General features: G+C 45.6%; 1 pseudogene; it reads right to left on the bottom strand.

The window, feature by feature from the left end:
- LOC106603488 (rho GTPase-activating protein 7-like) overlaps positions 1–25,177 on the bottom strand; it is an 88,274-nt pseudogene extending 63,097 nt beyond the window's left edge.
- Between the last annotated feature and the right edge of the window lie 444 nt (positions 25,178–25,621).

The following is a 25,621-nucleotide window of genomic DNA, read 5'->3' as shown; positions in this document are numbered from 1 at the left end:
GACCTGCGCCACCTGTCTTGAGACTGTGCCATCGACCTGCTGGTCCGCGCAGATGCATCTATCCTCTGTTTGTGGCTGAGACCTAGGCCATGGAGGATTACATCCAAGAGGTGCTCCAACAAGGTTTCATCCGCATGTCCACTTTTCTTACATCGGCTGGTTTCTTCTTCGTGGCCAAAAAGGATGGAGGGTTACGTCCATGTATAGATTACAGAGGACTCATTGAAATCACCACAAAGTACTATTACCCTCTCCCGTTGGTGCCGGCAGCCATAGAATAGCTCAGCGGGGCCCAGTTTGTTACCAAACTGGACCAGCGGAGTGCATACAATCTCATCTGGATCCAGGAGGGGGATGAATGGAAGACTGCGTTTAGCACGATGTCTGGTCACTGAAAAGTACTGGTGGCCCACCTTGGCGCATGACGTTACTTGTTACGTCAACTACTGTTCCATATGTGCCCAAACCAAATCCCCCCAAGAATGCTCCAACAGGGAAACGCCTTCCCGTGCCTCAGCTTCCCTGGCCCCATCTATCCATTGACTTTGTTACTGATCTCCCCTCTGACAGTTTCACCACCATTTTGGTGGTTGTGGAAAGATTTTCAAAATCCTGTCGTTTAAGCCCTCTTTCTGGTCTCCCTAGTGCTGAGGCACTATTCCAGCAGGTTTTCTGGCGTTATGGCCTTCCGGAGGACTTCAGATCACAGGTATGGAGAGCCTTTATGGAGAAGCTCTTGGTCACGATCAGCCTCACTTCCGGGTATAGGCCTCAGTCCAACGGGCAGGTGGACAGGATGAGCTGGGGAGGTTCCTGAGGAGTCACTGTCAGGACCAGCAGGGAGAATGTGCTCGATTACTTCCATGGGCGGAGTACGCCCAGAACTCGCTGCGTCACTCCTCCACTGGGTTGACCTCCTTCCAGTGTGTTCTGGGTTTTCAGTCGGCCCTGGCTCCGTGGACCCCGGGCCAGACCCGAAGCTCTTGCGGTTGATGAGTGGTTCAGGTGCACAGAAGTGCGGAGCGATGCTCACGTGAGACTCCAGTGCGCCGTCTACCGTCAAAAGGAGCAGGCAGACTGCCACTGCAGTGAGACCCCAGTTTACCACCCTGGGGATTGTCTGGCATTCTACCAGGAACCTCCCACTCCGCCTGCCCTGCAAGAAGCTGAGCCCCCGGTTTGTGGAGCCATTCAATGTTCTCCAGAGGGTCAACAAGGTGACGTATAGGTTACAGCTTCCCAGTGACTACCGTATCGCATCTTCTTTTCATGTCTCCCTTCTCAGGCCGGTGGTTCCTAGGCCCTTAGCTGATGCTGTCCCCCACGACACCCCTCCGGACATCGAGGGGGGTTCTGCCTATGCCTTCAGATCTATAATGGACTCCCGACGTCATGGGGGTTGGCTCCAGTATCTTGTGGACTGGGAGGGGTATGGCCCAGAGGAGCGGTGTTGGGTTCCGGTGGAGGACATTCTGGATCTCAACATCATCTGTGGTTACCACCTTCGCCACCCACTCCTCGTCCTCAGGGCCATCCCTCTGGCCAGCGACATGCTGGGGCTGCATGTTGGTGTGGTGGGGGGTACTGTCACGTCTACCTCCACTCCTCCGCTCCGGCTTTCGACGTCGCTGGTATACCGGTCCTGGGATCCATCATTACGCACACCTGGCATCAATCATTATGCGCACCTGCACGTCATCAGGCACACCTGGACTCCGTTACCTCCCCTATATCTGGCATTCCCTTAGGTTCTTTTCTCAGTCAGTATTGTTTGTTTCATGTCTACGCTTACTCATGTTTGTTATATTGTTTGATGTTCCTTTTATTATTAAACTCATCACCAGCATATACATTACAGATAGGTAGAGACCTCAGCTTTCTCCCCATATGTATATCATTCATGTAAAAAAAAAGCTGTACATTTCAGTATTTTTGGGCCTGCTGTATCTCTGGCTCTGTAGTCACATTGTTTCTGACACCTTTATCAGAATCCCACTTACCTTTCTAACAGTACTAAGTATGTGTTTGTAGGACCTATCATTTTAAAACCAAAATGTCGTATACAATATTGCAATTATTATGCGTTTAGAAAATGCAACCAGAGGGTTTGGCAGTTTACCAGATTAATTGAAAACAGTCATAGTAAAAAGATGAACAAGATTAACTTTGTTTAAAAGATTAACTTCTTGTTAATCCAACCCCTTTGTCAGATTTCAAAAAGGCTTTACAGCGAAAGCATACCATGCGCTTATCGGAGGACAGCGCCCCGCATACAAAAGCATTACAAATATTTTCCAAACCAGCAGAGGTGTCACAAAAGTCAGAAATGGCGATAAAATAAATCAATTGCCTTTGAAGATCTTCCTCTGTTTGCACTCCCAAGGGTCCCAGCTACACAACAAATGGTCGTTTTGTTCAATAAAGTCTTTCATATCCCCAAAAAGTCAGTTTAGTTACCAATAGACTTCGTCCAAACAAGTCAAACAATATTTCTAATCAATCCTCAGGAACCCTAATATGTAAATAAATGATAAAAGTTAAGAAGGAATGTATGTTCAATACCGGAGATAAATAACAAAGTGCGTGCCCTCATCCACGCGCGCCACAAGACTACAGTCCAAAATGAGAGCCACCTTGAAAAACTACAATTACTAACTTATTTTTTCAAAAAACAAGCCTGAAACCCTTTCTAAAGACTGTTGACATCTAGTGGAAGCCATAGGAACTGCAATCTAGGAGGAATTCCTTTGAATATCCCATAGACAAGCATTTGAGTGGTTGGTGACCTCAAAAAAAAAAAGAAATCCGGATGGATTCTCCTCGGGTTTACGCCGGCCATATCAGTTCTGTTACACTCACAGACATTATTTTAACAGTTTTAGAAACTTCAGAGTGTTTTCTATCCAATGCTACCAATTATATGCATATCCTGAGTAACAGGCGGTTTACTTTGGGCACGTCAGTCATCCGAACTTCTGAATACTGCCCCCTAGCCTTAAGACGTCCCCTTATGTTCAAGTCAAGGACTAGACACACATTACTACCTAACTGACTAAGTCTCATCAGGCCTGAGTAATAGGTCATTCATATAATGATATTTGTTAGTTCAGTTTAAGCAGACAAATGTATCCTTGGATAAATGACACCTTCAAACAGTATGTCCAATAGTTGGCCACTGGAGAGCTGTGCCAAAGAAAGAAGAATCCCAGGACTGGGGTTATCAATCAGGCGTAATGAGTGAGGCAAAGTGACCAGACCCAAAAATTAGCATAGTAATGCCTCCAACAATGTGTCTGGCAGTGGCTGAGCCTGCCATGGCTGAGAGGGCCTAGTATCGACCTTCTCTTCAAAGCCCAGGACAATACGAGTGTTCCAGGAGTCCAGAACAGCACACAGCCTTCGATCCTACACTTTTTCAACCCTCCATTAATCAATCAGGGAAAAAATGAGGCAACCAACCAGCTAACTAATCAATCTATTTGTCTGTGATGGTGCGAGGGAGGGAGGGGTTTGGATATGTGATGGGGTTGTTTTGAATAAAGAACAGGGAGTGCAGAGGTGAGAAGACAAAGCTTTGGAAGAATCGTAGATATGGGTGGATGACTAAAGAAATACTGTTGGAAAAAGTTAACGAGAAGATGGATAACTTCAGTGGTACAATTGGAGAGGGAAGAGAAAATATTATTTTGTCCTAAATGAGCCAAGACTTTTCAGTGCCTTTCTGCCTCGCTTCCATGATCCCAATCACACAAGATTGAGCTGGCCCTCCCAATGAATAACAAACACATTACCCAGCATGCCATTTGCTTGGTGTCCTTCAGCAGCTAGCTAGCTGACTCATTATTTAGCTTCTGCGGAGGACATTTGTTTCCTCTCTGACCCTGCAGGTGGGACAAACACAAACAGACCCACTGACTAAGTGCGTCAAACTTATTTGTTCTTCAAACCCAGTGTTATGAGGATGGAAGACAGAGAGAAATCCCGCAGGAATGATGAGGATGACTCATCCACTAGAGTATGGCTGAGTCCCATTAACTAATGTCTGCTCATTAGTATTGTTACCTAAAGATAGGGCCAATGAAGTATGAGATGAATCTCTCTACCCCCGGGGCATCTGCTTATTGTCTCCACACCAGAGGAGGCTGGTGGGAGGAGCTATAGGAGGATGGGCTCATTGTAATGGCTGGATAGGAATGAATGGAACGGCATCAAACACGTTGAATATATGGAAACCACAAGTTTGGCTCCATTCCATTGATTCCATTCCAGCCAGTACAATGAGCCCTTCCTCCTATACATCCTCCCACCAGCCTCCACTGCCCCACACTGCAATGACACCAGTGGAGAAAGAGAGTTCATCGGAGGTGAGGGAAGCATTGTCTCTGTGTCATGTGTCTGTGTGTGTTGGCCCACGTGTGTTATTTTCCCAGTGTGTCTCCATCTCCTCCTGGCAGCCATACTTCAGTGTGTGTTGGCCTGGGATGAAGAGGAGCCTCTGTTCTCCTACACCTCTCTGTCGCTGTGTCCATCCCTGCATCATCTCTCCACCTCTCCCTGCTGATCTACAGTACAGCAGGCAGGCTGGCTGGCTGTAAACGGGATCCTTTTAGAGCAATGAGGCTTTTGGCGCTTTGACGCAGGCGGGACACTTGACTTGACAAGGTTCTTCAACAACAGGAATGGCTTGCCAACCAGCCCACTCCCACAAAGTCAGATACAATGCAGAATACTGAGTGGAATACTGAGTGAAATACTGAGTGGAGGGAAATGCCATGAACTGCTGCTTGCATTGCTGAATTTCCATCCTCAAATGTTCACCTTATTCTTTCTCTCTCTCTCTCTCTCTCTCTATCTCTCTCTCTCACACCCTCTCACACTCGCTCACACCCACTGATACACTGACTATGAGGTTAAAGTACAGCATTTGGGGCGGCAGATAGCCTAGTGGTTAGAGCGGTTGCTAGAAAGGTTGCTAGATCGAATCCCGGAGCTAAAAAGGGGAAAATCCGTTGTTCTGCTCCTGAACAATGTAGTTAACCCACTGTTCCCCGGTAGGCTGTCGTTGTAAATAAGAATTTGTTCTTAACCTCTTATGGCTAGGGGGCAGTATTTTCACGGCTGGATAAAAAACGTACCCGATTTAATCTGGTTACTAATCCTACCCAGTAACTAGAATATGCATATACTTATTATATATGGATAGAAAACACCCTAAAGTTTCTAAAACTGTTTGAATGGTGTCTGTGAGTATAACAGAACTCAAATGGCAGGTCAAAACCTGAGAGATTCCTTTACAGGAAGTGGCCTGTCTGACCATTTCTGGAACTTCTTTGCCATCTCTATCTTTTACTAAGGATCTCTGCTCTAACGTGACACTTCCTACGTCGTCCATAGGCGCTCAGAGCCCGGGAAAAACCTGAATGTCGTCATCCCAGCCCCAGGCTGAAACACATTATCGCCTTTCTCAAGTGGCCGATCAAGGTACTCTGGGCTTAGGCGCGTGACCTGGTCGCCCCCGTCTTTGTGATTTTTTTCCTCTGTTTGCCGAAAAGGAGATTCCCGGTCGGAATATTATCGCTTTTCTACGAGAAAAATGGCATAAAAATTGATTTTAAACAGCGGTTGACATGCTTGAAGTACGGTAATGGAATATTTAGAATTTTTTGTCACGAATTGCGCCATGCGCACGACCCTTCTTTACCATTTCGGATAGTGTCTGGAACGCACGAACAAAACGCCGCTATTCGGATATAACGATGGATTATTTTGGACCAAACCAACATTTGTTATTGAAGTAGCAGTCCTGGGAGTGCATTCTGACGAAGACAACAAAGGTAATGAAACTTTTGTAATAGTAAATCGGAGTTTGATCAGGGCTAAACTTGGTCGGTGTCTAAATGGCTAGCCGTGATGGCTGGGCTATCTACTGAGAATATTGCAAAATGTGCTTTCACCAAAAAGCTATTTTAAAATCGGACATATCGAGTGCATAGAGGAGTTCTGTATCTATAATTCTTAAAATAATTGTTATGTTTTTTGTGAACGTTTATCGTGAGTAATTTAGTAAATTCACCGGATGTTTTGCGGGGGTATGCTAGTTCTGAACGTCACATGCTAATGTAAAAAGCTGGTTTTTGATATAAATATGAACTTGATTGAACAAAACATGCATGCATTGTATAACATAATGTCCTAGGGTTGTCATCTGATGAAGATCATCAAAGGTTAGTGCTGCATTTAGCTGTGGTTTTGTTTTTTGTGACATTATATGCTACCTTGAAAAATGGGTGTCTGATTATTTCTGGCTTGGTACTCTGCTGACATAATCTAATGTTTTGCTTTCGCTGTAAAGCCTTTTTGAAATCGGACAGTGTGGTTAGATAAAGGAGAGTCTTGTCTTTAAAATGCTGTGAAATAGTCATATGTTTGAAAAATTGAAGTTTTTGTATTTTTGAGGAATTTGTAATTCGCGCCACGCCTATCATTGGATATTGGAGCAGGTGTTCCGCTAGCGGAATGTCTCGATGTAAGAGGTTTTAACTGACTTGCCGAGTTAAATAAAAATGTCAGCTTTAATTTGAGGGTATCCATGAACCGTTTAGAAATTACAGCACTTTTAAGACATAGTCCCCCATTTTAGAGGAGCAAAAGTATTAAAGTAGTCAAAAGTTTAGTATTTGGTCCCATGCAATAATTACATCAAGCTTGTGACTCTACAAAATTATTGGACGCAGATTATTTTGTGCCCAATAGAAATGAATGCTAAATAATGTATTGTATAATTTTGGAGTCACTTTTATTGTAAATAAGTATATAATATGTTTTTAAACACTTCTACATTAATGTGGATGCTACCATGATTACGGATAGTCCTGAATGAATCATGAATAATGATGATTGAGGAAGTTACAGACGCACAAATATCATACCCCCCCACAGAAAAAAGCTAACCTCCCCTGTTATTGTAATGGTGAGAGGTAGCATGTCTTTGGGGTATGATATTTGTGCGTCTGTAACTTTCTGACTCATAATTTTTTACGATTCATTCAGGAATATCTGTAATCATAATAGCATTATATCATTTCAAATCCAAAGTGCTGGAGTACAGAGTACAAAAAATGTGTCACTGTCCCAATACTTTGGAGCTCACTGTATGTCCTGTGTGAATTTAAGTATGCTCTCTCTAATTCTCTCTAATTCTCTCTTTCTTTCTTTCTTTCTTTCTTTCTTTCTTTCTTTCTTTCTTTCTTTCTTTCTTTCTTTCTTTCTTTCTTTCTTTCTTTCTTTCTTTCTTTCTTTCTTTCTTTCTTTCTTTCTTTCTTTCTCTCTCTCTGAGGACCTGAGCCCTAGGACCATGCCTCAGGACTACCTGGCATGATGACTCCTTGCTGTCCCCAGTCCACCTGGCCATGCTTCTGCTCCAGTTTCAACTGTTCTGCCTGCGGCTATGAAACCCTGACCTGTTCACCGGACGTGCTACCTGTCCCAGACCTGCTGTTTTCAACTCTCTAGAGACAGCAGGAGCGGTAGAGATACTCTCAGTGATCGGCTATGAAAAGCCAACTGACATTTACTCTTGAGGTGCTGACTTGTTGCACCCTCGACAACTACTGTGATTATTATTATTTGACCATGCTGGTCATTTATGAACATTTGAACATCTTGGCCATGTTCTGTTATAATCTCCACCCGGCACAGCCAGAGGAGGACTGGCCACCCCTCATAGTCTCGTTCCTCTCTAGGTTTCTTCCTAGGTTTTGGCCTTTCTAGGGAGTTTTTCCTAGCCACCCGTGCTTCTACACCTGCATTGCTTGCTGTTTGGGGTTTTAGGCTGGGTTTCTGTACAGCACTTTGAGATATCAGCTGATGTAAGAAGGGCTATATAAATACATTTGATTTGATTTGATGTTATTCTCCAAATCACATAAAAATGTATATGATGATTTATGCACATGTACATTGATCGTGTCCTTGTTGATGAGTAAGTTAAGAAATTAAGAATTAAAATTGACTTATTTTATAGGAATAAGTCAAAACATATCATTCAGTCGCAATTTATACCGGCTACAGACTATGGCGATATTGTCTACATGAATACAGCTGCCACTGTATTGAAGCCATTGGATGCAGTTTAAAGCACACTACGCTTTATTACGGGCGATAGGTTTAGTACACATTACTGTATTCTGTGTCAGGAAGTAGACTTGCTCTCTCTGAAGTCTCGTAGATCGTTTTTGTTTATAAAGCCATCCTGCATAAACTTCCGCTGTACCTTACCTCATTGTTAAAGGACAATACCACTCAAACTATATATTGTTATTTGTTTCATTAGTCCACTGTTGATACAGTCCCTAAAATGTTTTACATGTCAGCAATCACCTTTTTTAAAGATATAAAACTTTCAAAATACAGAAAGTGTCACAGTATGATAGGTTTTGGATCATATGCGGGCCTGATCACTGGATTGGACCTGGTCTAGAACCATGGATGGCACAACAACGTATGACAGAGTCAGATGACAAGTCACTTGGTACAGATAATCTTGATGCCAAATTGCTCAGAGTTACAGCTAACCAAATATCTACCCCAATCCCTCATATATATTAATATTAATAAGTGCTTGATGTATGAGGTGTGCCCAGAAGTCTGGAAAGAGTCAAAGGTTATTCCACTACCTAAGGATAAAAAAAAATCTGCATTCACTGGTCCTAATAGTTGTCCTATAAGCTTGCTGCCTGTGTTAACTTGTTATGGATAGGGGGCAGTATTTTCACGGCCGGATAAAAAAACGTACCCAATTTAATCTGGTTATTACTCCTGCCCAGAAACTAGAATATGCATATAATTAGTAGCTTTGGATAGAAAACACTCCAAAGTTTCTAATACTGTTTGAATGGTGTCTGTGAGTATAACAGAACTCAAATGGCAGGCCAAAACCTGAGAAGATTCTGTACAGGAAGTACCCTGTCTGACCATTTCTTGGCCTTCTTTGTCATCTCTATCCAAAACAGAGGATCTCTGCTGTAACGTGACACTTTCTAAGGCTCCCATAGGCTCTCAGAAGGCGCCAGAACGTTGAATGATGACTCTGCAGTTACTGGCTGAAAAACAGTAGCGCATTTGGTAAGTGGTCGATCTGAGAACAATGAGACGGGTGTGCGCATGGACGTGAAGAGTCCATTTTACTTTTCAGTCTTTGAACGAAAACAACGACTCCCAGTCGGAATATTATCGCTATTTTACGAGAAAAGTCGCATAAAAATTGATTTTAAACAGCGTTTGACATGCTTGGAAGTACGGTAATGGAATATTTAGAATTTTTTTGTCACGATACGCGTCCGCGCGTTACCCTTCGGATAGTGTCTTGAACGCACGAACAAAACGCCGCTATTTGGATATAAGTATGGATTATTTGGAACCAAACCAACATTTGTTGTTGAAGTAGAAGACCTGGGAGTGCATTCTGACGAAGAACAGCAAAGGTAATCCAATTTTTCTTATAGTAAATCTGAGTTTGGTGAGTACCAAACTTGGTGGGTGTCAAATTAGCTATCCCGTGATGGCGAGCTATCTACTCAGAATATTGCAAAATGTGCTTTCACCGAAAAGCTATTTTAAAATCGGACACCGCGATTGCATAAAGGAGTTCTGTATCTATAATTCTTAAAATAATTGTTATGTTTTTTGTGAACGTTTATCGTGAGTAATTTAGTAAATTCACCGGAAGTGTTCGGTGGGAATGCTAGTTCTGAACGTCACATGCTAATGTAAAAAGCTGTTTTTTGATATAAATATGAACTTGATTGAACAAAACATGCATGTATTGTATAACATAATGTCCTAGGGTTGTCATCTGATGAAGATCATCAAAGGTTAGTGCTGCATTTAGCTGTCTTCTGGGTTTTTGTGACATTATATGCTAGCTTGAAAAATGGGTGTCTGATTATTTATGGCTGGGTACTCTGCTGACATAATCTAATGTTTTGCTTTCGTTGTAAAGCCTTTTTGAAATCGGACAGTGTGGTTAGATTAACGAGAGTCTTGTCTTTAAATAGCTGTAAAATAGTCATATGTTTGAGAAATTGAAGTAATAGGATTTTTAAGGTATTTGAAAATCGCGCCACTGGATTAGACTGGCTGTTGCGTAGGTGGGACGAATTCGTCCCGCCTAGCCCAGAGAGGCTAAAATGGTGTAAAATAGTCATATGTTTGAAAAATTGAAGTTTTCGGATTTTCGAGTAGTTTGTATTTCGCGCCACGCCCTATCATTGGATATTGGAGTGGTGTTCCGCTAGCGGAACGTCTAGATGTAAGAGGTTTTAAGTAAATTATTGGAAAAAAATTGTATCTGTCCAAATCAAGGATTATTTGTCATGTAATGGTCTGATAACGTGTTTCCAGCATGCATACAAAGAAGGGCATTCTAAGAGTACGGTCTCAGCACAAATGACTGATGATTGGTTAAAGAGTATGGATGACAGGAAGTTAGTTAGATTTCAGTGCTGCTTTTGATGTAATTGATCAGGAACTGTTACTAGGTAAACGCAATTTTTATGGTTTTAAGTCTGCAGCTCTATTCTGGATGGAAAGCTATCTATCCAGGAGACGGCACAAAGTGTTCTTTAACGGTAGCTTTTCAAACAGTAAAGATAACACTGTGGTGTTCCTCAAGGAAGTTGCCCAAGCCCACTTCTCTATCTTTTCTAATGATTTACCTTCAGTAATGAACAAAGCAAGAGTGGTCATGTATGCTGATGACTCTACAATGTATAGAGCAGCATCAGAATGTAATGAGACAGATGTACTGAGCAGTGAACTAAGAATGGTGTCTGGGTGGGTTGATATGAACAAATTAGTGTTGAACATTTCTAAAACAAAATATATTGTATTTGGTTCAAGATATATGATTGCTGATGATCCCCAATTGAATTTGTCGATGAATAGAACACATATAGAGCAAGTGAAAAAACAAAACTACTAGGCATCATGTTGGACGTAGCTTTATCACGGTCAGAACACATAGATAATGTTGTTATTAAGATGGTTAGGGGAATTACTGTTTCAAGAAAATGTTCAGAGTATGCAACATCTAGCACACTGAATCAGGTGATTCAATACCTGGTCCTATCACACTTAGAGTACTGTCCAGTTATATGGTCATCTGCAGCAAAGAAAGATATAAAAAACCTCCAAATCGCTCAAAACAGGGCTGCCAGATTAGCTCTTCATTGCTCTATCCATATGAATATTATCCAAATGCATCAGAATTTCTCATGGCTCACTTGAAAACAAATTACTATCCAGTCTTCTGATATTCTTTTGGAATGTTATATAATTTTTTTAAAACACAGTATTTTTCAGGCCAGTTAGTACATACTAGCAACACGCATAACCACCAAACCAGACAGGCAAATTCAGGGCAGCTAAGACAACCCAAACCAAGGACAAATCGCCTTAAATCTATAGTTTTATATAGAGCCATAGCTGAATGGAACTCTTTACCAATCCATATTTCTCAGGCAAAAAGTAAATCCACCAACAAAAAAATTCAAGAACATCTAATGCGATAGACCATATTTACATTTACATTTAAGTCATTTAGCAGACGCTCTTATCCAGAGCGACTTACAAATTGGTGCATTCACCTTATGATATCCAGTGGAACAACCACTTTACAATAGTGCATCTAAATCTTTTAAGGGGGGGTTAGAAGGATTACTTTATCCTATCCTAGGTATTCCTTAAAGAGGTGGGGTTTCAGGTGTCTCCGGAAGGTGGTGATTGACTCCGCTGTCCTGGCGTCGTGAGGGAGCTTGTTCCACCATTGGGGTGCCAGAGCAGCGAACAGTTTTGACTGGGCTGAGCGGGAACTGTGCTTCCTCAGAGGTAGGGGGGCCAGCAGGCCAGAGGTGGATGAACACAGTGCCCTTGTTTGGGTGTAGGGCCTGATCAGAGCCTGAAGGTATGGAGGTGCCGTTCCCTTCACAGCTCCGTAGGCAATCACCATGGTCTTGTAGCGGATGTGAGCATCAACTGGAAGCCAGTGGAGAGAGCGGAGAAGCGGGGTGACGTGAGAGAACTTGGGAAGGTTGAACACCAGACGGGCTGCGGCGTTCTGGATGAGTTGTAGGGGTTTAATGGCACTGGCAGGGAGCCCAGCCAACAGCGAGTTGCAGTAATCCAGACGGGAGATGACAAGTGCCTGGATTAGGACCTGCGCCGCTTCCTGTGTGAGGCAGGGTCATACTCTGCGAATGTTGTAGAGCATGAACCTACAGGATCGGGTCACCGCCTTGATGTTAGTGGAGAACGACAGGGTGTTGTCCAGGATCACGCCAAGGTTCTTAGCACTCTGGGAGGAGGACACAAGGGAGTTGTCAACCGTGATGGCGAGATCATGGAACGGGCAGTCCTTCCCCGGGAGGAAGAGCAGCTCCGTCTTGCCGAGGTTCAGCTTGAGGTGGTGATCCGTCATCCACACTGATATGTCTGACAGACATGCAGAGATGCGATTCGCCGCCTGGTTATCAGAAGGGGGAAAGGAGAAGATTAATTGTGTGTCGTCTGCATAGCAATGATAGGAGAGACCATGTGAGGATATGACAGAGCCAAGTGACTTGGTGTATAGCGAGAATAGGAGAGGGCCTAGAACAGAGCCCTGGGGGACACCAGTGGTGAGAGCGCATGGTGCGGAGACAGATTCTCGCCACACCACCTGGTAGGAGCGACCTGTCAGGTAGGACGCAATCCAAGCGTGGGCCGCGCCGGAGATGCCCAACTCGGAGAGGGTGGAGAGGAGGATCTGATGGTTCACAGTATCAAAGGCAGCAGATAGGTCTAGAAGGATGAGAGCAGAGGAGAGAGAGTTAGCTTTAGCAGTGCGGAGAGCCTCCGTGACACAGAGAAGAGCAGTCTCAGTTGAATGCCCAGTCTTGAAACCTGACTGATTAGGATCAAGAAGGTCATTCTGAGAGAGATAGCAGGAGAGCTGGCCAAGGACGGCACGTTCAAGAGTTTTGGAGAGAAAAGAAAGAAGGGATACTGGTCTGTAGTTGTTGACATCGGAGGGATCGAGTGTATGTTTTTTCAGAAGGGGTGCAACTCTCGCTCTCTTGAGGACGGAAGGGACGTAGCCAGCGGTCAAGGATGAGTTGATGAGCGAGGTGAGGTAGGGGAGAAGGTCTCCGGAAATGGTCTGGAGAAGAGAGGAGGGGATAGGGTCAAGTGGGCAGGTTGTTGGGCGGCCGGCCGTCACAAGACGCGAGATTTCATCTGGAGAGAGAGGGGAGAAAGAGGTCAAAGCACAGGGTAGGGCAGTGTGAGCAGGACCAGCGGTGTCGTTTGACTTAGCAAACGAGGATCGGATATTGTCAACCTTCTTTTCAAAATGGTTGACGAAGTCATCCGCAGAGAGGGAGGGGGGGGGGAGGAGGATTCAGGAGGGAGGAGAAGGTAGCAAAGAGCTTCCTAGGGTTAGAGGCAGATGCTTGCAATTTAGAGTGGTAGAAAGTGGCTTTAGCAGCAGAGACAGAAGAGGAGAATGTAGAGAGGAGGGAGTGAAAGGATGCCAGGTCCGCAGGGGAGGCGAGTTTTCCTCCATTTCCGCTCGGCTGCCCGGAGCCCTGTTCTGTGAGCTCGTAGTGAGTCGTCGAGCCACGGAGCAGGAGGGGAGGACCGAGCCGGCCTGGAGGATAGGGGACAGAGAAAATCAAAGGATGCAGAAAGGGAGGAGAGGAGGGTTGAGGAGGCAGAATCAGGAGATAGGTTGGAGAAGGTTTGAGCAGAGGGAAGAGATGATAGGATGGAAGAGGAGAGAGTAGCGGGAGAGAGAGAGCGAAGGTTGGGACGGCGCAATACCATCCGAGTAGGGGCAGGGTGAGAAGTGTTGGATGAGAGCAAGAGGGAAAAGGATACAAGGTAGTGGTCGGAGATTTGGAGGGGAGTTGCAATGAGATTAGTGGAAGAACAGCATCTAGTAAAGATGAGGTCAAGCGTATTGCCTGCCTTGTGAGTAGGGGGGGAAGGTGAGAGGGTGAGGTCAAAAGAGGAGAGGAGTGGAAAGAAGGAGGCAGAGAGGAATGAGTCAAAGGTAGACGTGGGGAGGTTAAAGTCACCCAGAACTGTGAGAGGTGAGCCATCTTCAGGAAAGGAACTTATCAAGGCGTCAAGCTCATTGATGAACTCTCCAAGGGAACCTGGAGGGCGATATGACTGGACAGGAAATAGAAATCATCAACTGAATGTTAAATGTGTTTCCTGTCAGCTTGTCACAACTTCCACCGAAGGTGGCTCCTCTCCCTGTTCGGGCGGTGCTCGGCGGTCGTCGTCGCCGGCCTACTAGCTGCCACCGATCCATTTTTCCTTTTCGTTTGTGTCTGTCTGTTTTGTCACACCTGTATTTCATTTAGTTGATTTCGGTGGGTTTATTTACCTCCGCTGCCTGCTAGTCTTTGTGCGGGATTGTTTGTATGTGTTACTTTGTTAGGGGTGCGTGTCTGCACCACGGGGTTTTCTTTTCACTTGGTAGTTGTACCGTTGAGATATATGTTTAGGAGTAGAGGTTTCTCCTCCGTGTGTTGCATTACTTTCCCTGTGTGTGGCGACTTCATTTGAGCGTGTTTTCCCCCATGTTGTTGTTGTGTTGGGACTCCTTAAATAAATGTTTGTGCCACTGGGACTTCCTTGCTCTCCTGCTCCTGATTCCTGCACCTCCCTCCTACTAGGAGGCACGTAACAGAATCCCGCACCAGTCATAATGGAGTCAGCAGGAGCTGACGCGCTCTCCACTTCCATGGAAGAGCGCGTGCAACACCACACCACTGTTCTCCACCGTCTCGGGACCGCCATGGATCAAGTGATGGCGACGATGGAGAGATGGGAGAGAGGTGGCCTGCCTACCCCTGCACCAGCCACACTCCAACCTGCACCACCACCTTCTCCGGCACCATCCAGCCCCAGCGGTATTCGGCTCGCGCTCCCGAGGGAGTATGATGGGACGGCTGCCGGGTGCAAGGGTTTCTTGCTCCAGCTAGAGCTTTACTTGGCAACCTTTCACCCGGCTCCTTCGGAAAGTGAGAGCGTGAACGCCCTCTTCTCCTGCCTGACAGGCAAAGCTCTGGAGTGGGCCAACGCGGTCTGGGATGGACCAGACTCGGCGAGGGACCACTACCGAGAGTTGAGCGTCTGTTCCATCTACGGCAGGAGATGAGGAGCGCCCAAGATTTTGCTCTGGAGTTCAGGACCTTGGCCGCCGGCGCAGGGTGGAACGACAGGGCCATGATTGACCACTATAGGTGTAGCTTACGTGAGGACGTCCGCAGGGAACAAGCATGCAGAGATGCTACCCTCACCCTGGACCAGCTAGTGGACATGTCCATAAGGTTCGACAACTTGCTGGCTACGAGTGGGCGTCCGGATCGGGTCCTGTTGGTTCCACCCACCCAGTGCCTCCGCTCCAACCCCCATGGAGTTAGGGGGTGCTGCAGCGAGGGCGATCGGAGGAGGAGCCTCCTCCTGCACTGGATGTGGTTGGAGAGGGCACGCTGCCGACCGGTGCTGGAGGAGCTCGTCTGGGAGTCGAGACGGCAGGCCGAGCACTGTTCGGACACCCCAGGTGAGTCAGCACCAGGCTCACCCTGAGTCCCCCGTTGGTCACATGTATGTGTTCATTTCTTTCCCTGAGTTTTCCCCCCATTCCCAGCATAAGGCGCTAGTAGATTCAGGTGGAGCGGGGAATTTCATGGATCGCGGTTTTGCGCATAGGTTAGGGATTCCCCTGGTTCAGATGGACAAACCCTTCCATGTGTACTCCCTAGATAGTCGACCATTAGGGTCAGGGGTGGTCAGGGAGGCCATGGCTCCACTGGACATGGTTATGCAGGGGGGTCATAAGGAGAGAATTAGTCTCTTCCTCATTGATTCTCCTGCGTTTCCAGTGGTGCTGGGGATTCCCTTGGTTGGCCTTTCACAACCCCACTATTTCGTGGAAACAGAGGGCTCTAAAGGGGTGGTCAGAGGAGTGCTCAGGTAGGTGTGTGGGAGTTTCCATCGGTGCAATGACGGTGGAGAGTCCAGGCCAAGTCTCCACCGTGCACATTCCCCCCGAATATGCCGATTTGGCTATCGCCTTCTGTAAAAAGAGGGCAACCCAATTACCACCTCATCGACAAGGGGATTGTGCGATAAACCTCCAGGTAAACGCCACACTTCCCAGGAGTCACGTGTATCCCCTGTCACAGGAGTAGACAATGGCTATGGAAACATATGTCTCTGAATCTCTGAGGCAGGGGTACATTCGGCCCTCCACGTCACCCGCCTCCTCGAGTTTCTTTTTTGTGAAGAAGGAGGGAGGTCTGCGTCCGTGCATTGACTATAGAGGTCTAAATTCTATTACGGTGGGGTACAGTTACCCGCTACCTCTCATCCCTACGGCGACTGAGTCATTTCACGGAGCACGCTTCTTCACAAAACTGGATCTCAGGAGCACGTATAACTTGATGCGTATCCGGGAGGGAGATGAGTGGAAGACAGCGTTTAGTACCACATCCGGCCATTATGAGTACCTCGTCATGCCGTATGGGTTGAAGAATGCTCCAGCCTTCTTCCGAATCCTTTGTAGACGAGATTCTCGGGGACCTGCACGGGCAGGGTGTGGTGGCTTATATCGATGACATTCTGATATATTCTGCCACACGCGCCGCGCATGCGTCTCTGGTGCGCAGAGTACTTGGGGCGACTGTTGGAGCATGACTTATACGTCAAGGCTGAGAAATGCGTGTTCTTCCAACAGTCCGTCTCCTTCCTGGGGTATCGCATTTCCACATCAGGGTTGGTGATGGAGTGTGACCGCATTGCAGCCATGCGTAATTGGCCGACTCCCACCCCGGTAAAGGAGGTGCAGCGGTTTCTAGGGTTTGCCAAATACTACCGGAGGTTTATCTGGGGTTTTGGGCAGGTGGCTGCTCCCATTACCTCACTGCTGAAGGGGGGGCCAGTACGTCTGTGGTGGTCAGCTGAGGCGGACAGAGCGTTTTGTCGCTTGAGGACTCTGTTTACTGAGGCTCCCGTGTTGGCTCATCCGGATCCGTCTTTGGCATTCATAGTGGAGGTGGATGCATCCGAGGCTGGGATTGGAGCCGTGCTCTCACAGCACTTGGGCACGCCACTGAAGCTCCGCCCCTGCGCTTTCTTTTCGAGGAAGCTCAGCCTGGCGGAGCGAAACTATGACGTGGGGGACCGGGAGTTGCTGGCTGTCGTAAAGGCTCTGAAAGTGTGGAGACATTGGCTTGAGGGGGCTCAACACCCTTTCCTCATCTGGACTGACCACAGTAATCTGGAGTACATCCGGGCGGCGAGGAGACTGAACCCTCGCCAGGCAAGGTGGTCCATGTTTTTCACCCGATTCAGATTTACGATATCGTATAGACCAGGTTCCCAGAACGCTAAGGCAGACGCACTGTCCCGTCTGTATGATACAGAGGAGCGGTCCATCGATCCCACCCCCATACATCCGGCCTCTTGTCTGGTGGCGCCGGTGGTGTGGGAGGTGGACGCGAACATTGAGCGGACATCTCGGTCGGAGCCTACTCCGCCTCAGTGTCCAGCTGGACGGAGGTACGTCCCGCTTGGTGTCCGTGATAGATTGATTTGGTGGGCGCACACGTTACCCTCCTCTGGTCATCTGGGTATCGATAGGACAGTGCAAAGCCTTAGGGGGAAGTACTGGTGGCCCACTTTAGCTAAGGACGTGAGGTTTACGTCTCCTCCTGTTCGGTGTGCGCTCAGTGCAAGGCTCCCCTCCCCGTTCCACAGTCCCCAGTTCACCTCCCGGGTTTGGAGGGCGTTCATGGAGCGTCTGGGGGTCTCGGTCAGCCTGACCTCTGGTTTTCACCCCGAGAGTAATGGGCAGGTGGAGAGAGTAAACCAGGATATGGGTAGGTTTCTGCGGTCGTATTGCCACGACCGGCCAGGGGAGTGGGTGAGGTACGTTCCATGGGCAGAGATGGCCCAGAACTCGCTCCGCCACTCCTCAACGAACCTTTCGCCCTTTCAGTGCATGTTGGGGTATCAGCCGGTCCTGGTACCATGGCATCCGAGCCAGACCGAGGCTCCTGTGGTGGAGGATTGGGTGAAGTGCTCGAGGGAGACCTGGGAGGCCATCCACGGGCACCTGAAACGGGCTGAAGGGCGGCAGAAAGCGAGCACTGACCGCCACCGCAGTGAGGCCCCGGTGTTCGCATCAGGGGATCGGGTCTGGCTCTCGACCCAAAACCTGCTGGAAGCTGGGTCCGCGGTTTGTGGGGCCATTTAAAGTCCTGAGGAGAATAAACGAGGTGTGTTATAGGTTACAGCTCCCCCCTTATTACCGTATTAACCTCGCTTGGGTAGGGGGCAGTATTTTCACGGCCGGATGAAAAACGTACCCAAATTAAAATGCCTACTACTCGGGCCCAGAAACTAGAATATGCATATTATTAGTAGATTTGGATAGAAAACACTCTGAAGTTTCTAAAACTGTTTGAATGATGTCTGTGAGTATAACAGAACTCATATAGCAGGCAAAACCTGAGAAAAATCCAACCAGGAAGTGGGAAATCTGATGCTTGTAGTCTTTTCAAGTCATTGCCTATCTAACACACAGTGACTTAGGGTTCATTTGCACTTCCTAAGGCTTCCACTAGATGTCAACAGTCTTTAGAACCTAGTTTCAGGCTTTTGCAGTGAACAGAGAGCGAACAAGAAGGCCGGGAAGTTGGTGACTCAGAAAATGACATGAGTTTTGTGGCGCGCTTTCACGTGATGAGGTAGCTGTGTTCCATAACGTTTTTCAAGACATTGGAATCGTCCGGTTGGAATATTATTGAAGTTTTATGTTAAAAAGGCCCTAAAGATTGATGCTATACAACGTTTGACATGTTTCAACAAACGTAAATATAACCTTTTTTTACCTTTTCGTCGTGAAATTTTGGGCGTGTTTCCTACATTTGGAGTACCTTACTGAACGCGCTAACAACAAGGAGGTATTTGGAAATAAATTATGGACTTTATCGAACAAAACATCATTTATTGTGGACCTGGGATTCCTGGAAGTGCCTTCTGATGAAGATCATCAAAGGTAAGTGAATATTTCTAATGCTATTTAAGATTTTAGATGACTCCAAAATGGCGGGTATCTGTATTGCCTGGTGTATTTTTCTGAGCGCCGTACTCAGATTATTGCAAAGTGTGCTTTCCCCGTGAAGCTTTTTTGAAATCTGTCACAGCGGTTGCATAAAGGAGATGTTCATCTATAATTCTTTGAATAACAGTTTAATATTTTATCAACGTTTATGATGAGTATTTTTGTAAATTGTTGTGCTGATTCACCGGCAGTATTGGAGGCAAAATATTTTCTGAATATCACACGCCAATGTAAAATGCTGTTTTTGGATATAAATATGAACTTTATCAAACAAAACATACATGTATTGTCTAACATTGAGTCCTAGGAGTGTCATCTGATGAAGATCGTCAAAGGTTAGTGCTTAATTTTAACTGAATTTCTGTTTTTTGTTACCCCTCTCCTGCTTGGAAAATGGCTGTGTGGTTTTTCTTGTGTTGTCGCTGTCCTAACATAATCTAACTTTATGCTTTCGCCGTAAGGCCTTTTTGAAATCGGACAATGTGGTTACATTAAAACCTGTTAGGGCTAGGGGGCAGTATTGACACGGCTGGATAAAAAACATACCCGATTTAATCTGGTTACCACTCCTACCCAGTAACTAGAATATGCATATACTTATTACATATGGATAGAAAACACCCTAAAGTTTCTAAAACTGTTTGAATGGTGTCTGTGAGTATAACAGAACTCAAATGGCAGGTCAAAACCTGAGAGATTCCTTTACAGGAAGTGGCCTGTCTGACCATTTCTTGAACTTCTTTTCCATCTCTATCTTTTACTAAGGATCTCTGCTCTAACGTGACACTTCCCACGTCTTCCATAGGCTCTCAGAGCCCGGGAAAAAACAGAATGTCGTCATTCCAGCCCCAGGCTGAAACACATTATCGCCTTTCTCAAGTGGCCGATCAAGGGACTCTGGGCTTATGCGCGTGACCCGACCGCCCCCGCCTTTGTGATTTTTTCCTCTGTTTGCCGAAAAGGAGATTCCCTGTCGGAATATTAGCGCTTTTCCACGAGAAAAATGGCGTAAAAATTGATTTTAAACAGCGGTTGACATGCTTCGAAGTACGGTAATGGAATATTTAGAATTTTATTGTCACGAATTGCGCCATGCGCGCGACACTTCTTTACCATTTCGGATAGTGTCTGGAACGCACGAACAAAACGCCGCTATTCGGATATAACGATGGATTATTTTGGACCAAACCAACATTTGTTATTGAAGTAGCAGTCCTGGGAGTGCATTCTGACGAAGACAACAAAAGGTAATCAAACTTTTATAATAGTAAATATGATTATGGTGAGTGCTAAACTTGCCGGGTGTCTAAATAGCGAGCCCGTGATGCCTGGGTTATGTACTTAGAATATTGCAAAATGTGCTTTCACCAAAAAGCTATTTTAAAATCGGACATATCGAGTGCATAGAGGAGGTCTGTATCTATAATTCTTAAAATAATTGTTATGCTTTTTGTGAACGTTTATCGTGAGTAATTTAGTAAAATGTTAGCGAATTCCCCGGAAGTTTGCGGGGGTATGCTAGTTCTGAACGTCACATGCTAATGTAAAAAGCTGTTTTTTGATATAAATATGAACTTGATTGAACAAAACATGCATGTATTGTATAACATAATGTCCTAGGGTTGTCATCTGATGAAGATCATCAAAGGTGAGTGCTGCATTTAGCTGTCTTCTGGGTTTTGGTGACATTATATGCTGGCTTGAAAAATGGGTGTCTGATTATTTCTGGCTTGGTACTCTGCTGACATAATCTAATGTTTTGCTTTCGTTGTAAAGCCTTTTTGAAATCGGACAGTGTGGTTAGATTAACGAGAGTCTTGTCTTTAAATAGCTGTAAAATAGTCATATGTTTGAGAAATTGAAGTAATAGGATTTTTAAGGTATTGAAAATCGCGCCACAGGCTTAGAGTGGCTGTTGAGTAGGTAGGACGCAAGCGTCCCACCTAGCCCATAGAGGTTAAGGAGAAGTGTATCTTTAAAATGGTGTAAAATAATCGTATGTTTGAGAACTTTGAATTATGACATTTTGTTGTTTTGAATTTGGCGCTCTGATTTTTCACTGGCTGTTGAATAGTCTTGGACCCATCTCTGCTGAGTGAGTTTCACTGCCTCCATCCGGATCGCCTGCGCCTCGTCCTCCGGGTCGTCCTCGAGGCTGGCGTTGGTGCGCTCCGGGAGCCGCGCGTCAGGAGGGGGGTACTGTCACGACTTCCACCGAAGGTGGCTCCTCTCCCTGTTCGGGCGGTGCTCGGCAGTCGTCGTCGCCTGCCTACTAGCTGCCACCGATCCATTTTTCCTTTTCGTTTGTGTCTGTCTGTTTTGTCACACCTGTGTTTCATTTAGTTGATTTCGGTGGGTTTATTTACCTCCGCTGCCTGCTTGTCTTTGTGCAGGATTGTTTGTATGTGTTACTTTGTTAGGGGTGCGTGTCTGCACCATGGGGTTTTCTTTTCACTCGGTAGTTGTACTGTTGAGATATATGTTTAGGAGTAAAGGTTTCTCCTCCGTGTGTTGCGTTACTTTCCCTGTGTGTGGCGACTTCGTTTGAGCGTGTTTTCCCCCATGTTGTTGTTGTGTTGGGACTCCTTTAATAAACGTTTGTGCCACTGGGACTTCCTTGCTCTCCTGCTCCTGATTCCTGCACCTCCCTCCAACTAGGAGGCACGTAACACAGGTATTTTAATTGTCTGTATTGTCTACTTGTTGAATACTTGTGGTTGTTTGTAATGTCTTGTTAATTGGTGTTGGACCCTAGGAAGATTAGCTAGCATTACAGCGTTAGCTAATGGGGATCCTAATAAAAATAAAAACAATTACAGAGGATAGGATCAGTATGCAAAAGTCCAGAAATCAGAATAGCTGTAAGTTCCTAACCTAAGATTTCGGAGATGTTATTAGTCTGGAGAGATGTACCATTTTCATCTATGAAAATACTCATGACAGATGTTTTTGAAGTATTTTGAAGAGGATGCATTTTATCCAGCTCAAATGTATTGGAATCAAACAATATCTGATAAAATTATTAGGTTGAATATTCATGGCATCCAAAAGGTGTGCGGTGGAGAGACTATCTCTAAAAATGGATTTTTCACATTCTCTCTGCTGTTGTTAAAGCCAAGAGAAACTTCTAGTACGATGCCACTTCCTTTACTTCTTTCCAGCAGTTTCTTTCTGCATTGCCACATCTGGTAAGGCTTTCTCACTGTAATCTTACAGCTCACTCAGACCTGCTCTGCATCAGAATAGGACTCCTTGGATACCCCCATACACACTACCACTCATTCCTCGTTCTCCTATATACTACACACCTTAGGCCCTACCCTTCTCCCCCATCCCCCAAACACACTACAGTACTCCATTGTGAACACACACTGATATGCAAGATCACATCCATGCGTACACACACACTCAATACAGCAACCCCCCGAGTCTGTCATTTGAGCATAGTGTGGCAGTGACAGGCAGAGAGAAGAGCAGAGCACATGGCCTTGGTGCTCCAGAGTGTGAGGTAATACTGCTGATGAGACCAAGGCAGGCAAGCAGGCAGCTCAGAGAGGGGGAGAGGACTGGAGAGCTGGAGCCTGCCATAGATACTATACACTGGCAATCTGCTCTATGCTTCCGTCAGAGGAACGAATGAGAGGAAAGAGAAAAAGAGAGAGAAGAAAGAGAAGCTTAGCTTGAGAGAAAGAGAAACCGAAAAGAGGGACAGCTACCGAAAGAATAGAGTGAAATAGAATAGACAGATAGGAGTTTTATCTTTAGAAAAAGGCTCTGAAGAACAAAATAGAGAGATCCTGAAGATAAAACTGTCAATTGAGAGGAAGTAAGAAGATCAAAAAGAGAAAGACCGAAAAAGAGATGGACTGACAGAAAAAAGAGGAATGTGAGAAATACAATAACAGAGAGATGTTCTCTGAAATGTCGAGTTCCAGCTCTGTGCTTCTCCAGTTGGCCCTCACACAACCGTGTCTTCATACCTCTGATTGGGGCTACAGCTTGACATTGGAAAGTTATTGGGAGTTTATAGACTACATCTGGCAGAGGTTCTGTTTGGATGTGAGTTGCGCCGTTTGAATGGAACACCATATTTGGCCTGAGTTATGACAACATTTAGTGTGGGTGTAAATATTAGGACAGGTTTGTGAAGTATTCCGGACAGCGGATCCTCCCTGTGAGATGTATACTGCAGTAGAGCCCAGAGAGAAAGAGAGAGAGAGAGAAGGGATGGTGGAGGAGGGGGGGGGGGTGTAAAGAGACAAATGAGAGATGAGTGCAAGAAAGAGAACATGATATGCATGCACAAAATAGTGAGAGGGGGAGACAGAAAGAGTGTGAAACAGAGGGAGAGAGACAGAGTGAGAGAGAGAAACATAGAGGGAGGGAGACAGAGTGTGAGAGAGAATGCTTGCGTCCCGTGGGGGGCCTTTTTGCTGTTAGAGCTGGCAGGAAGCCGCTTCCTGGTGTCTGTGCAGTTCCAAGTTCCTTAATGATCTGCCACAGCTAACTAGCATTGTGTAATTATCTTCAGCCAATAGGTGAGCTCAACTAACCAACGTCACTATGTGGAGTCATTAATCCAACACACATGTTGAGAGGACATGAATATGAACACACAGCTGGTTCCAGGTATTATCTCTAAGCCTGAAGACACAGCTGTCATCATCAGATGCCAACTTTGAATCGGAAGCATTTTTAAAAGCTGAAAACAGAGATGTCGCTACACACGAAGAGGCAGATTTTGAACAACACCTCAGAGATGACACCAAACAGCAGAAGCTTCTAGAGCCAGATTGGACTGACAGCTTGATGAATGTGTGTGTGCGCGTGCATGTGTGCATGTGTGTTCATTTGTTGAAAAGGATTGTATAGCTCATAAGACTGTGCTGCAATGTGTGTGTGTGCATACTTCCATATTTGCACGTGTGACTGAAAGCATAATGAATGGACACACATGGTACACACTCATAATGCATGGGCCCTGAAGTTCATAAAGGCCACAGAGGAATCAAGGTAATCTCAGCAGGTCTCCAGTATGAGAACCATGAAGCTCCCCCCACTGACAGCCCACCAGAGGCTAGGGCCAACTGACACTTCTGCAGGGCACTGAGCTACACACTGGAGCTTTTTTTCATTATCATAATTCTAATCTAGAGCATGTTTTGATCAGAGGAGGCTGGTGGGAGGAGCTATAGGAGGATGGGCTCATTGTAATGGCTGGAATGGATAAAATGTAATGGAGATAAAACATGTGGTTTCCATATGTTTGATGTGTCTGATGCTGTTCCATTTAGTCCATTCCAGCCATTACAATGAGCCCATCCTCCTATAGCTCCTCCCACCAGCCTCCTCTGGTTTTGATAGACACGCAATCATGGGAAAATAACTCTCTGGTATGTAGGACTGGAGATGGAGCTTGAAACTGAGTTGTTTTTAACATGATACAACCGTGAGGTGAGATGAGTGTCAGTTTTGGTGAAAGTCAAATTATTTGGTAAGTGATTTATGGGCTAGCGTGAGACAGACAACTGTAACATCAATGCAATTATTGATGGATTTGTGAACACAACAGTCAAGCCAGTAAATAATTTACTACACAAAGTTTGAGTCAACAAGTTAACAAACGGTCACACACTTCAAACACTTGGTCAACGTGTGAAAAAGAGTCCAGCACTTACCCCAAAGCCTTTTCTCCCTAGCACTCTTCCAGAATACATCCCAAGCCTTGTTGGTAGAGACTTTCACGTGCTCACTGAAGGACCTCCGCAGTGGGGTTTTTCCAATATGAGCCATATTCCATGTGTCCTGTTCTCTCCCTGAAAAACCTCTGCTAGTCACTCACTCCTCTCTGGATCCATCAGGGTGAAAAAGCCCCTGCGAGTTAGTCAGTCAGTCCGTTCACCAAGTCCACCAGAGAGACGGAGCGCTCTAAGGAAAGAGAGAACTTCCTCTTGCCGGGCTGACACTTAATGCAGAAAGTCTGCATGTCATTTGTGAACACCCTCCTCCAGTGTGGCCTGAAAAGGAAATAGCATCAAATTTGGGTTAAGACCCCCTCTCCCCATTCCCACCATGCACCGAGATGGGCAGTACTTATTTGAAATATGTATTTCAATTTCTTTTGAGAATTTTGTCATTTGTATTACACTTGGCTGAACTACACTCCAGTGTATTTTGTAACAAGATACTTTTGAGAGCTGAAATTTGTATTTTCAAAATACAATATACAAAATACTTTTCTATACCGTTTTTACAGTGGTTCACAATTTTGTGGCCCCCTTTCACTCTGCATTGGTATCAGAAGTCGGATGGCACTATGGTGTGATAAGAGTGTCTGCTAAATGAACTAAATGTAAACGTACTGTATAAAGTACCAGTCAAAAGTTTGGACACACCTACCCATTCAAGGGTTTTTCATAATTTTTTAATATTTTCTAAACT

The sequence above is a fragment of the Salmo salar genome, chromosome ssa04 (genome assembly GCF_905237065.1).
Source record: "Salmo salar chromosome ssa04, Ssal_v3.1, whole genome shotgun sequence".
NCBI lineage: Eukaryota > Metazoa > Chordata > Actinopteri > Salmoniformes > Salmonidae > Salmo > Salmo salar.
The sequence above is the reverse complement of the archived record's forward strand: the minus strand, read 5'-3'. Positions and strand labels throughout refer to the sequence as shown.